Source organism: Sapajus apella, unplaced genomic scaffold (genome assembly GCF_009761245.1).
Source record: "Sapajus apella isolate SASKATOON/1434 unplaced genomic scaffold, GSC_monkey_1.0 scaffold12, whole genome shotgun sequence".
In the NCBI taxonomy this organism is placed as follows: Eukaryota; Metazoa; Chordata; class Mammalia; order Primates; family Cebidae; genus Sapajus; species Sapajus apella.
In genome coordinates, this window is record NW_022436952.1 from 35,741,148 (window position 1) to 35,753,171 (window position 12,024).

Below are 12,024 nucleotides of genomic sequence, written 5' to 3' on the forward strand. Positions count from 1 at the left end.
TTTTGCTCTTGTTATCCAGGCTGGAGTGCAATGGCGCGATCTTGGCTCACTGCAACCTCCGCTTCCTGGGTTCAGGCAATTCTCCTGCCTCAGCCTCCTGAGTAACTGGGATTACAGGCACGCACCACCATCCCCAGCTAATTTTTGTATTTTTAGTAGAGACGGGATTTCACCATGTTGACCAGGATGGTCTCGATCTCTTGACCTTGTGATCCACCTGCCTCGGCCTCCCAAAGCGCTGGGATTACAGGTGTGAGCCACCGCGCCTGGCCTGCTTTAGTTTCTTATCCTTCAAAATCACACATGAAATTTGTCTTATGGCCAGGCGCGGTGGCTCAAGCCTGTAATCCCAGCACTTTGGGAGGCCGAGGCGGGTGGATCACGAGGTCAAGGGATCGAGACCATCCTGGTCAACATGGTGAAACCCCGTCTCTACTAAAAATACAAAATATTAGCTGGGCATGGTGGCGCTTGCCTGTAATCCCAGCTACTCAGGAGGTTGAGGTAGGAGAATTGCCTGAACCCAGGAGGCGGAGGTTGCGGTGAGCCGAGATCGTGCCATTGCACTCCAGCCTGGGTAACAAGAGCGAAACTCCGTCTCAAAAAAAAAAAAGAAAAGAAATTTGTCTTGTGTTAAGAAATCATGTTGTATGAACATTTAGAAGGAAGAAGAATAAAAATATCTTTTAAGTTATTCTGTCAAAACTGCCAACATGTAGTAGTTTCTCCTCTTGTGGTTGAGTTTGGGTCCTACCCTGTTTTCAGAGAAAAGGAAGTTCTGTGTAGGAATGCAAGGATTGCCTGTAACTCTTAATGTTTGAGTAAGTTAAAGGCTAGAAAGCTGTTCATTGGCTTCAGGAAATCAGATAATGTTTACAGCCAACTTGGCCTAGCTGATGTTGAAATCATTAAGAATAGTTCTCCAGGGCCCGGCGCGGTGGCTCTCGCCTGTAATCCCAGCACTTTGGGAGGCCAAGGCGGGTGGATCATGAGGTCAAGAGATCGAGACCATCCTGGTCAACATGGAGAAACCCTATCTCTACTAAAAATACAAAACATTAGCTGGGCATGGTGGTACGTGCCTGTAATCCCAGCTACTCAGGAGGCTGAGGCAGGAGAATTGCCTGAACCCAGGAGGCGGAGGCTGCGGTGAGCCGAGATCGCGCCATTGCACTCCAGCCTGGGTAATGAGAGCGAAACTCCGTCCAAAAAAAAAAAAAAAAAAGAATAGTTCTCCATAGCTCACTCCAATCCTTGGTACTTAGATGTAAATACCAAAGAAATTAACTCCCACTCTCCTTAAATATTCATTTGTTCATTCACTCAGTAAATATTTATTGGGTGCCTACTGTAGGACCAAGAAACTTCTAGATCCTAGATTCTGTGCTCAAGGAAACAGAATACTGCCCTCATGGATTTATGCTTTCCTCTTTCCTTTGGTGGCTGATCGTTAGGTTACCACCCCTAAAAACAAAACAAGTAAGAAAAACCTAAGTACTTTTTTTTTTTTTTTTCTTTGAGACGGAGTTTCGCTCTTGTTACCCAGGCTGGAGTGCAATGGCGCGATCTTGGCTCACCGCAACCTCCGCCTCCTGGGTTCAAGCAGTACTCCTGCCTCAGCCTCCTGAGTAGCTGGGATTACAGGCGCACACCACCAAGCCCAGCTAATTTTTTGTATTTTTAGTAGAGACAGGGTTTCTCCATGTTGACCAGGATGGTCTCGATCTCTTGACCTCATGATCCACCCGCCTCAGCCTCCCAAAGTGCTGGGATTACACGCGTGAGCCACCGTGCCCGGCTCACTTGTTCTATTTCTATAGCATTGGCTTTTCTGCTTGTTATAAGTAGAGATAACTGATCAAGATGTCATGTAGTACTATCAGCTGGCCACTCAGGCCTCACAGAGCAGCACCATCTTGATGACATTGCCAAAGTCAGGGCCTGGTCTTCAAGCTTTGTAAGTTTAAAAACTTCATCTTTGTAGATTATCAAAGGGGAATTAGTTGAGGTACTGGAGGTGCCTACGGTGAGAAATGCCAATATTTTAGTCTGTGTGTTCTAGTTCACTTTATAAAATGACTGTTAGCTTTCAGGTACCTTTTGGTATTCTGATTCAGTGTTTCTCAGGACACTGACAAAAGCAAGTCTCTGCTCCTTCAAGAGCAAATGGTAAGCTCCTCATACCTAGTTAAGATACTAGTTGGTGGCTGGGTGTGGTGGCTCCACCAGTAATCCCAGCACTTTGGGAGGCCAAGGCGCAGTGCACATGAGACCAGGAGTTCAACACCAGCCTGACCAACATGGTGAAACCCTGTCTCTATTAAAAACACAAAAAAATTAGCTGGTGTGGTGGCAGGCACCTGTAATCCCAGCAACTTGGGAGGCTGAGGCAAGATAATTACTTGAACCCAGGAGGCAGAGGTTGCAGTGAGCCAAGATTGTGCCACTGTACTCCAGCCTGGGCAACAAGTGTGAAACTCTGTCTCAAAAAAAAAAAAGAAAAGAAAAAGAAAAAAGATACTAGTTGGTGAGGGCCCTGTCAGGCTCTGCCCAGTGGTGTCCCTTAGATGCTTGCTACTATGAATGTGGTCCATGACCTGCTGCAGTGGTATCGCTGAGGAGTTTGTGAAGAATACACAATCTCAGGCCCCACCCCAGACCTACTGACCCAGAATCTGTGCTTTAGCAAGATCCCCAGCTGTGAGATGTATGCACATTAAAGATTGAGGCTGCTGTTAAATAAAAGTCACTAAGAGAGGGAAAAAAATAAAAATAAAATAAAGATTGAGTCACATTGCCTTAGAGTACATCGTTACTACTTCATCAGCTCTTTACTGATTTCTGTAGTCTAAACTAAAGGTGTAGCCTCATAAACTGCTGTGGTTCATTCTCAAGATTAAAACATTGTTTGAAACAGTAAACATTTGTTAGATAATTATACATAGGTAAAGAAGTGAGTAATTGACAATCTCAAGCCAGTGCCTGTCTTAGCATTTCTTAATATCTATAATGTGACCATTTGGTGAATAAGTCTTACACAGTATTTTCTTTTCATTTTTTAAATTTGTTTTATTAGTTGGTTTGTTGTGATGTTTCTTCTTCAGACCAGATGTTTTCTTTTTTTTTTTTGCGATAGAGTCTTACTTTGTCACCAGACACCAGGCTGGAGTGCAATGGCGCAATCTTGGCTCACTGCAACCTCCGCCTCCTGGGTTCAAGCAGTTCTCCTGCCTCAGCGTCCCGAGTAGCTGGGACTACAGGCGCGTGCCACCACACCCAGCTAATTTTTGTATTTTTTTAGTAGAGATGGGGTTTCACTATGTTGGCCAGGATGGTCCCAATCTCTTGACCTCAGAATCCGCCTGCCTGGGCCTCCCAAAGTGCTGGGATTACAGGCGTGAGCCACCATGCCCGGCCCAGATGTTTTCATTTTTAAAATTATTGATTTCAGATAACTTTTTGAAGGTTATTATTCTTGATAGTCCTAATGTATAATATTATTCTTGATATTCCTACTGTGTAACACCAGATTCTCTATAGATCATATTCCTACACAATTTGAAAACACGTAGCATACTAGTTAAAGACAGGGATGAATGTAGCATTTACTCAAAACAGGTGGGCCCAGTGGCTCAGGCCTGTAATCCTAGCACTGTGGGAGGCCAAGGCAGGCAGATCACCTAAGGTCAGAAGTTGTAGACCAGCCTGCCTAACATGGTGAAACCCTGTCTCTACTAAACATATAAAAAAAATTAGCAGGGTATGGTGGCACTTGCCTGTAATCCTATTTACTTGGGAGGATGAGGCAGAAGAATCGCTTAAACCTGAGAGGTAGAGGTTACAGTGAACCGAGATGGCGCCACTGCACTCCAACCTGGGCGACAGAGTGAGACTCTTATCTCAAAAAAAAAAAAAAGTTATTTCAGAAAGCCAAGACAGGAAGTCTTAGTAGCTTAGCAAAGAAAAGAAAGCTGTTATTGCTCCTTTTATCTCCCACTTCCCCTTCTGTTACCCATTTTCAAAACACTACAAAAATCTAAATACAATTTGTTACTACTACAAGTAGTAGTACTTAAAATGTTCCTAACATAGTATTCAAAGAAAAGGTTAAATCCAGATAATAGGGAAAACCAAGAACAGATGAAATAATTTTAAAATAACCTTTAATTCTACTACTTACCACTGCAGTTAGCATTTTGATGTATTCTTCTATACATATCCTGCAAAGTTGAGAGACTACTGGATATGCAACTTTGTATGAGTTTTTAATTTTTGTTAACATTATAAGCATATAAGCATTTACCAAGAATATTTTCCCATGCATAGCTTTTGTTGTGGCCTCAAATGATCTGCCCGCCTTAACCTCCCAAAGTGCTGGGATTACAGGCGTAAGCCACCATGCCTGGCCCAGCCTTTTTTTTTTTTTTTTTTTTTAATTGAGGCTGTTAGTCACTGATATTTGCAGTTATTGTAGTTGTTCCTATTAGCCATGAGAGCTTGAGACACTAAACTTTCCTAATCTTCAGTTTCCTTCTCTGTAAAATAAGGATAAGGATAGAATCTACTTTACCGAGCCATTGTGGGAATTAAAATGAGAAACTTATTTAAAATGCTTAGCACAGGGCTGGGTGTGGTGGCTCACGCCTATAATCCCAGCACTTTGGGAGGCTGTGGTGGGCGGGTCACGAGGTCATGAGATCGAGACCATCTTGGCCATGGTGAAACCCTGTCTCTACTAACTCTACTAAAATACAAAAAATTAGCTGGGCATGGTGGCGCACGCCTGTATTCCTAGCTACTCGGGCACCTGAGGAATGGAATCGCTTGAACCCAGGAGACAGGTTGCAGTGAGCCGAGATCGCACCACTGCACTCCAGCCTGGTGAAGAGCAAGACTCCATCTCAAAAAAAAAAAAAAAAGTGCTTAGCACAGTGCCTAGGAGATAAGAGATTCTTAGTTAGTATTAGCCATAATAATACTAAATGTTATTGTTATTTAAGGTGACATCCCCTACTCCTCCAACTGACAATTTTTTCTTTAAATGTCTTCTCTCTTTTCCATTACAATGCTGTTTTTATGCTCTGATGGCTGTTTGTGGCTATCCCAGTTATGTAAGAACATAATTCATTTCGTGATAGTTACTTTTGCATGCCATCTCCATTACCAGAATCAGAGTTTTTGAGGTGAAGACCATGCCTTATTCATCTTTATAATCCTAATTTCTGGCATATACTAGGCCTCAATAAATGTTGAAAGAATGCCTTTATGAATGTTGTGGGTATAATTTTTGCAGACATTCTTTTTTAGATTGTCTGTGGTCTTGAGTATGTGCACTCTATTAGTACAGATAATAGAGAATTAAACATGTATTTTTTCATATGGTTTGTTTACTGCTATATAAGAAAACTGTGCTAAAACTTAATGACTTAAAAAGCAACCATTTTATTTGCTTACAACTCTGGAAGTTGATTGGGGCTCAGATAATAGGTAGTTCTGGTTTTGCTTGGCCACACTCTTGTGGTTGCAGTTCAGGCTGGAATGTCTGACACAGAACATTCACTTATATTTGGAGACTTAGTATTAGCTAGTCTTAGTTGAAACACTGGCTTACTTGGCCCTTGCTGCCAATCTCTCTCCCTCTCTTCCTCCCTTCCCATCTTTCCCCTTCCTCTCCAGCAAGATAGGCATACTTTTTTTATGGTAGCCTCGAAAATGCAGATGTTGACAGGTCTTCTGAAGGATGAGGCCTGGAACTGACACAGGATCAGTTTCACTATTGCTATGCACATGTGACTGCATTGCTAGTCACAGGCCCAGCCCAGATTCTAGGGGAGAGGACCACACAAGGCCACTAGTACTTGCAAGTGTGAATTCCTGGTTCATTGGGGGCCACTAATGTAACAGATTACCAAATCATTTAATATACGTTTTCTTTTTGAAAGTTCTCAAAGAAGCATTAAAAAAAAAAAAAAAAAAAAAAAGCCTGAGTGTAAGAAACACGGGGAAACAGCAGTGCTTACAAGTCTATTCTTGAGTCAGACTCAATTCAAAATCTCTGCCACTTCACTAACTGTGATGTGGCCAGTTTTATTTCTCTGACTCCCACGTTGCTCATCTACAGATGTTTTCTTCACAGGGTTATGGTAGAGTTAAATGAGACCATGGGCATAATTTTACCTGGCATACAGGTACTCAGTAGATGATTGCTGCTGCTGTATGATTACTGTTTTCATTATTACTAATGACTAATGTCTTGGTGTCTGTGCAAAGACAAATAGCTAATATAATATACGTTTCACATGAACTGAGAAAAAATATGTTGATTAACTTCTTCAATTTTAGTTCAATTTTTACAATTTACTTCAATTTTATTTTATATTATTTATTTATTTATTTATTTTTGAGACAGAGTCTTGCTCTGTAGCCAGGCTAGAGTGCAGTGGCACAATCTTGGCTCACTGCAACCTCTGCCTCCCAGGTTCAAGTGTTTCTCCTGCCTCAGCCTCCTGAGTAGCTGGGACTACAGGTGAGAGCCACCATGCCCAGCTAATTTTTGTATTTTTAGTAGAGACAGGGTTTCACCATGTTAGCCAGGATGGTCTCGATCTCCTGACCTCATGATCCGTCTGCCTCAGGCTTCCAAAGTACTGGGATTACAGGCATGAGCCACTGCACCCATCTGGAGCTGCATTTTTAAATTAGTTTCATAAAGCCAAGCTAATGAACTTGATTCATTACATGATTGGATTAAAGGTGGCTAGGTTTAAATCATGAACTATTTCAAGGAGAAGAAAATGATCCCAAGGTAGTATCAAGTTTGAAACAGCAGTGGTTGGGATTCTATGAGCAAAAGGGACAAAATTTACAATGAGGGTACAAGAGATGAGTTTGGAAATTGATTCTCACTTTTTTAGCCCTCCCTTTGTTTTGTGTTCACATACTTCCTTTTTTTCTGAGGTTCTCAAACGAAAACAAAACATAGGCTCTGCAACAGTTGAAGGAGCTTTTGAATTCTTTCTAAAGAGGAAATTGACTTTACCTAACCAATGGACTTCCTGTGTGTGCTGTATCCGCTAAAGAGCAAGACAGTATCTCGGCAGCATAGCGCTCAACTGCAGAATTTCCTCTTGGTTGTTCGAAATGTATTACAGTGCTCTGACACAAGGTCTTCATTTATTCTGGTATCTGTAATGTGTATACAAAGCACCTGGGGTCCTGTTAAAAATATAGGTTCTGGGGGAGGAAGGAAAAAGAAAATTCACGTTCTGATTTAGCAGTTCTGGGTGGGGCCTGAGATTCTGAATTTCTAACAGTATCCCAGGGGATGTGTTAAAATTATAAGCTATTCTCTCTCTGGTTCTTTTAGAAAGTTCTTTGAAAGCAAACGTGATTAACTGCATTTTCACTCAACAGCATTTGTTTGCCAGGTTCTATGTAGATGAGGGCCCAGTTTGCAAAGATCTTATAGCTCAATGGTGAGCTGAATGAAGTACAATTTGGGCTTATGGGCTTTCTTTCTTTCTTTTTTTAAAATGGCTTGGATTTATTTCACAGAAGTTCTTTGGTAACTACAGAAATTAGTTAACAATTAATTTAGAATTTCTCTTTGGGATTTAAAGAATTATTTTACTAACTGTACAAATATTATTATAACTGCATTAATGTCAAATGGAGATAAAAGGGCCAGATGAGGTGGCTCATGCCTGTAATCCCAGTACTTTGGGAGGCTGAGGCAGCGGATCACCGGAGATCAGGAGTTCAAGACCAACCTGGCCAACATGGTGAAACCCTGTCTTTACTAAAAATACAAAAATTAGCCAGGTGTGGTGGCACATGCCTATAATCCCAGCTACTCAGGAGGCTGAGGCAGGAGAATCTCTTGAACCCAAGATGCAGAGGTTGCAGTGAGCTGAGATCATGCCACTGTACTCCAGCCTGGGCGACAAGAGTGAAACTCCGTCTCAAAAAAAATAAAAAGGAGAGAAAATTGTTTCTATGATCTGTCCACCCAGTAAATCAGACTGTTCTTTTTCTGTTGTAGTCCTTGGCCATGGGCATTTTTTGTTTTTACATGGTCATGAACATTGCTGGAAAACAATATTGTATTCTGCTTTTTAAATTTAGAGAGAATTTACAGAATAAATATAAAGCTTTTAAATTTATTAACTATTGAAATATTATCTGTTATTCATATTTTTATATTTTCTTTCTTGGTGGACTTTTTTTACACTTTAAACTTCCTTGCTAAGAGAAAGTTAACAAAAGGGTTATGGTAATAAACAATATGTCATATGAAATTAAGATGATAGCCGGGCACGGTGGCTCACGCCTGTAATCCTAGCACTTTGGGAGGCTGAGGTGGGTGGATCACCTGAGGTCAGGAGTTCAAGACCAGCCTGGCCATCATGGTGAAACCCCATCTTTAAAAAAAAAAAAAGAAATTAAGATGATAATATCTGGAAAGTAAAGTATGTTTTTGCTTTAACTTAACAGAGTGGCTTGTAGTTAGAATTTTCCCATTAAGTGAGAGAAAATGTATTGTATGTTACCTGAATTGTTTTTTGAGAGACGGCCTTGCTCTGTTGCCCAGGTCAGGGTGCAGTGATGATCCTCCCATCTGGGCCTCCCAAAATGCTGGGAATACAGGCGTGAACCACCATGCCTGGCCTGTTATCTGCAGTCTTTAAAAATAAAAATCTGGACCAGGTGCAGTGGCTCACTGTCATATCCCCTAGAATATGGGTTCTTAATCTGAGATCTGTAGATTTAGGGCAATGTTTCTTTTTTTTTTTTTTTTTTTTGAGATGGAGTTTCGCTCTTGTTACCCAGGCTGGAGTGCAATGGCGCGATCTCGGCTCACCGCAACCTCCGCCCTCCTGGGTTCAGGCAATTCTCCTGCCCCAGCCTCCTGAGTCGCTGGGATTACAGGCACGTGCCACCATGCCCAGCTGATTTTTTGTATTTTTAGTAGAGATGGGGTTTCACCATGTTGACCAGGATGGTCTCGATCTCTTGACCTCGTGATCCACCCACCTCGGCCTCCCAAAGTGCTGGGATTACAGGCTTGAGCCACCGCGCCTGGCCCAGGGCAATGTTTCTTAAAGTGTGGGCTGCAGAATTATAGGTGTGCTTGGAAAAAATAAGAACTCCATCCATACAATCATTTAGCCCCTCCTGTCAGTTTCTGGTTCAGTAGGTCTGGAATGGACCTCTGCAGTCTGATTATAACAAGTAGCCTAGATGCTCCTTCTGTAAACAAAGTTTGTAATTACTGCTCCAGGCAAGCCATGGTTTGGCTCTGAGGGAATTTGTAAACTTTTGAAATAGAATAATTTTTTAGGGTACAGATAATTCATTTTGGGGGGAAGAGGCTTTGTTTTTTCTTCTTTTTCAATAACTTTGAAAGGAAGAGGCTTTATAAACCTCTCATTTAGATTCACAAAGTGTACTATGATTCAAAAAGGATTAAGTCATTGTCCCAGCTCTGCCTCCTACAAACCTCTTTGGATTTGAAATAAATTCTTGGTTTTCTTTTAGCACAATGAGGGCATTTTATCCATGAGGTAATTTTTTTTTTGTGGCTTTTTATTTATTTAGAGACAGAGTATCACTGTGTCACCCAAGCTAGAGTGCAGTGGTACAGTCACAGCTTACTACAGCCTCGACCCCCTGGGCTCAGGTGATCCTCCCACCTCAGCCTCCTAAGTAGCTGGGACTACAGGTATGTGCCACCATGCCTGGCTGATTTTTGTGTTACTTATAGAGACAGCGTTTCTCCATATTGCCCAGGCTAGTCTCAAACTCCTGGGTTCAAGTGATCTTGCTGCCTCAACCTCTCAAAGTACAGAGATCATATGTGTGAGCCACTGCACCTAACCATGGCTTTTTTTTTTTTTTGAGATGGAGTGTTTTTCGCCAAGGCTGGAGTACAGTGGTGCGATCTCGGTTCACTGCAACCTTCATCTACTGGGTTCAAGCAATTCTACCTCAGCCTCCTGAGTAGCTGGGATTTACTGGCGCCTGCCACCACACCTAGCTAATTTTTGCATTTTTAGTGGAGATAGGGTTTCACCATGTTAGCCAGGCTGGTATTGAACACCTGACCTCAGGTGATCTACCTGCCTTGGCTTCCCAAAGTGCTAGGATTACAGGCGTGAGCTACCTTGCCTTGCCCTGACCATGGCTTTCTAATCTACCATTTCTTTGCTGTTTTTCAGTCAATGTATTTTAATCCTCTCATAATTAAACAATTTTTAGTATTGAAACATACAATTTTCAAGAACTACTTTGTACAGATAATAATTTATACCATTTGTTTATCAAGTACAACAATGTGCCATTTATTTTACCCACTGTAGTACATAGATTATTTTAATTTATCCTCAAAGCAACTCCATGAGGTAACTATTATTTCTTTCTATTTTTTTTTTTTTGTTAATTGAAACGGAGTCTCGCACTGTCACCCATCTGGAGTGGCACGATCTCGGCTCACTGCAATCTCTGCCTCCTGGGTTCAAGCATTTCTTCTGCCTCAGCCTCCCAAGTAGCTGGGACTACAGGCGTGTGCCACCACACGCAGCTAATTTTTTTGTATTTTTAGTAGAACAGGGTTTCACCATGTTGGCCCAGATGGTCTTAATCTCCTGACCTCGTGATCCACACGCCTCAGCTTTCCAAAGTGCTGGGATTACAGGCATAAGCCATTGCGTCCAGCCTATTTATTTCTTTTTTGAGATGGAGTCTCGGTCGCCCAACTGGAATGCAGTGGTGCAATCTCGGCTCACTGCAACCTCCATCTCCCGGTTTCAAGCAATTCTCCTGCCTCAGCCTCCCAGGTAGCTGGGATTACAGGCCCACCCTACCATGTCCAGCTAATTTTTTTTTTTTTTTTTTTTTGAGACGGAGTTTCGCTCTTGTTACCCAGGCTGGAGTGCAATGGCGCGATCTTGGCTCAACGCAACCTCCGCCTCCTGGGTTCAGGCAATTCTCCTGCCTCAGCCTCCTGAGTAGCTGGGATTACAGGCACGTGCCACCATGCCCAGCTAATGTTTTGTATTTTTAGTAGAGACGGGGTTTCACCATGTTGACCAGGATGGTCTCGATCTCTTGACCTCGTGATCCACCCGCCTCGGCCTCCCAAAGTGCTGGGATTACAGGCTTGAGCCACCGCGTCCAGCAATTTTTGTATTTTTAGTAGAGATGGGATTTCCCCATGTTGGCCAGGCTGGTCTCGAACTCCTGACCTCAAATGATCTGCCAACCTCGGCCTCCCAAAGTGCTGGGATTACAGGAGGGAGGCACCGTGCCTGGCCAAAGTAACTATTATAATGCTCATTTGACAAATAAGGAAATTGAAGCATGGAAAACTTAATTAACTTAACCAAATTGACATAGTTTGCGAATGATGAAACCAAGATTTGGCTTATTCTATCTGACTTGAAGGCCAACTTTGTGTGCTTCTGCCTGTTTATGCAAATGAATCACATTTGGTTTATCAATGAATGGAAGAGGTATATATACAATGGAATACTATTCAACCTTAAAAGAGAAGGAAATTCTGTTATTTGTGACAGCATGGATGAACCTGAAGGACATTACTCTAAGTGAAATAAGCCAGATACAGAAATAAAAATACTGCATGGTCTCATTTATATGTAGCATCTAAAAAAGGTCAAAATCGGCCGTGCGCGGTGGCTCACGCCTATAATCCCAGCACTTTGGGAGACTGAGGCGGGTGGATCACAAGGTCAAGAGATCGAGACCATCCTGGTCAACATGGTAAAACCCCGTCTTTACTCAAAATACAAAAAAATTAGCTGGTCATGGTGGCGCACGCCTGTAGTCCCAGCTACTCTGGAGGCTGAGGCAGGAGAATTGCTTGAACCCAGGAGGAGGAGGTTGCGGTGGGCCAGGATCACACCATTGCACTCTAGCCTGGGTAACAAGAGTGAAACTCCGTCTCAAAAAAAAAAAAAAGGTCAAAATCATAGAAGCAGAAAATAGAATGGTGCTTGCCAGGGATGG

At 42.4% G+C, this 12,024-nt stretch overlaps 1 protein-coding gene across 2 annotated transcripts in view; it reads left to right on the top strand.

Annotated features, from left to right (window-relative positions):
- The window catches only part of CRLF3 (cytokine receptor like factor 3), a 40,429-nt gene that overhangs the window by 6,474 nt on the left and 21,931 nt on the right, over positions 1–12,024 (top strand). The window lies entirely within an intron of this gene.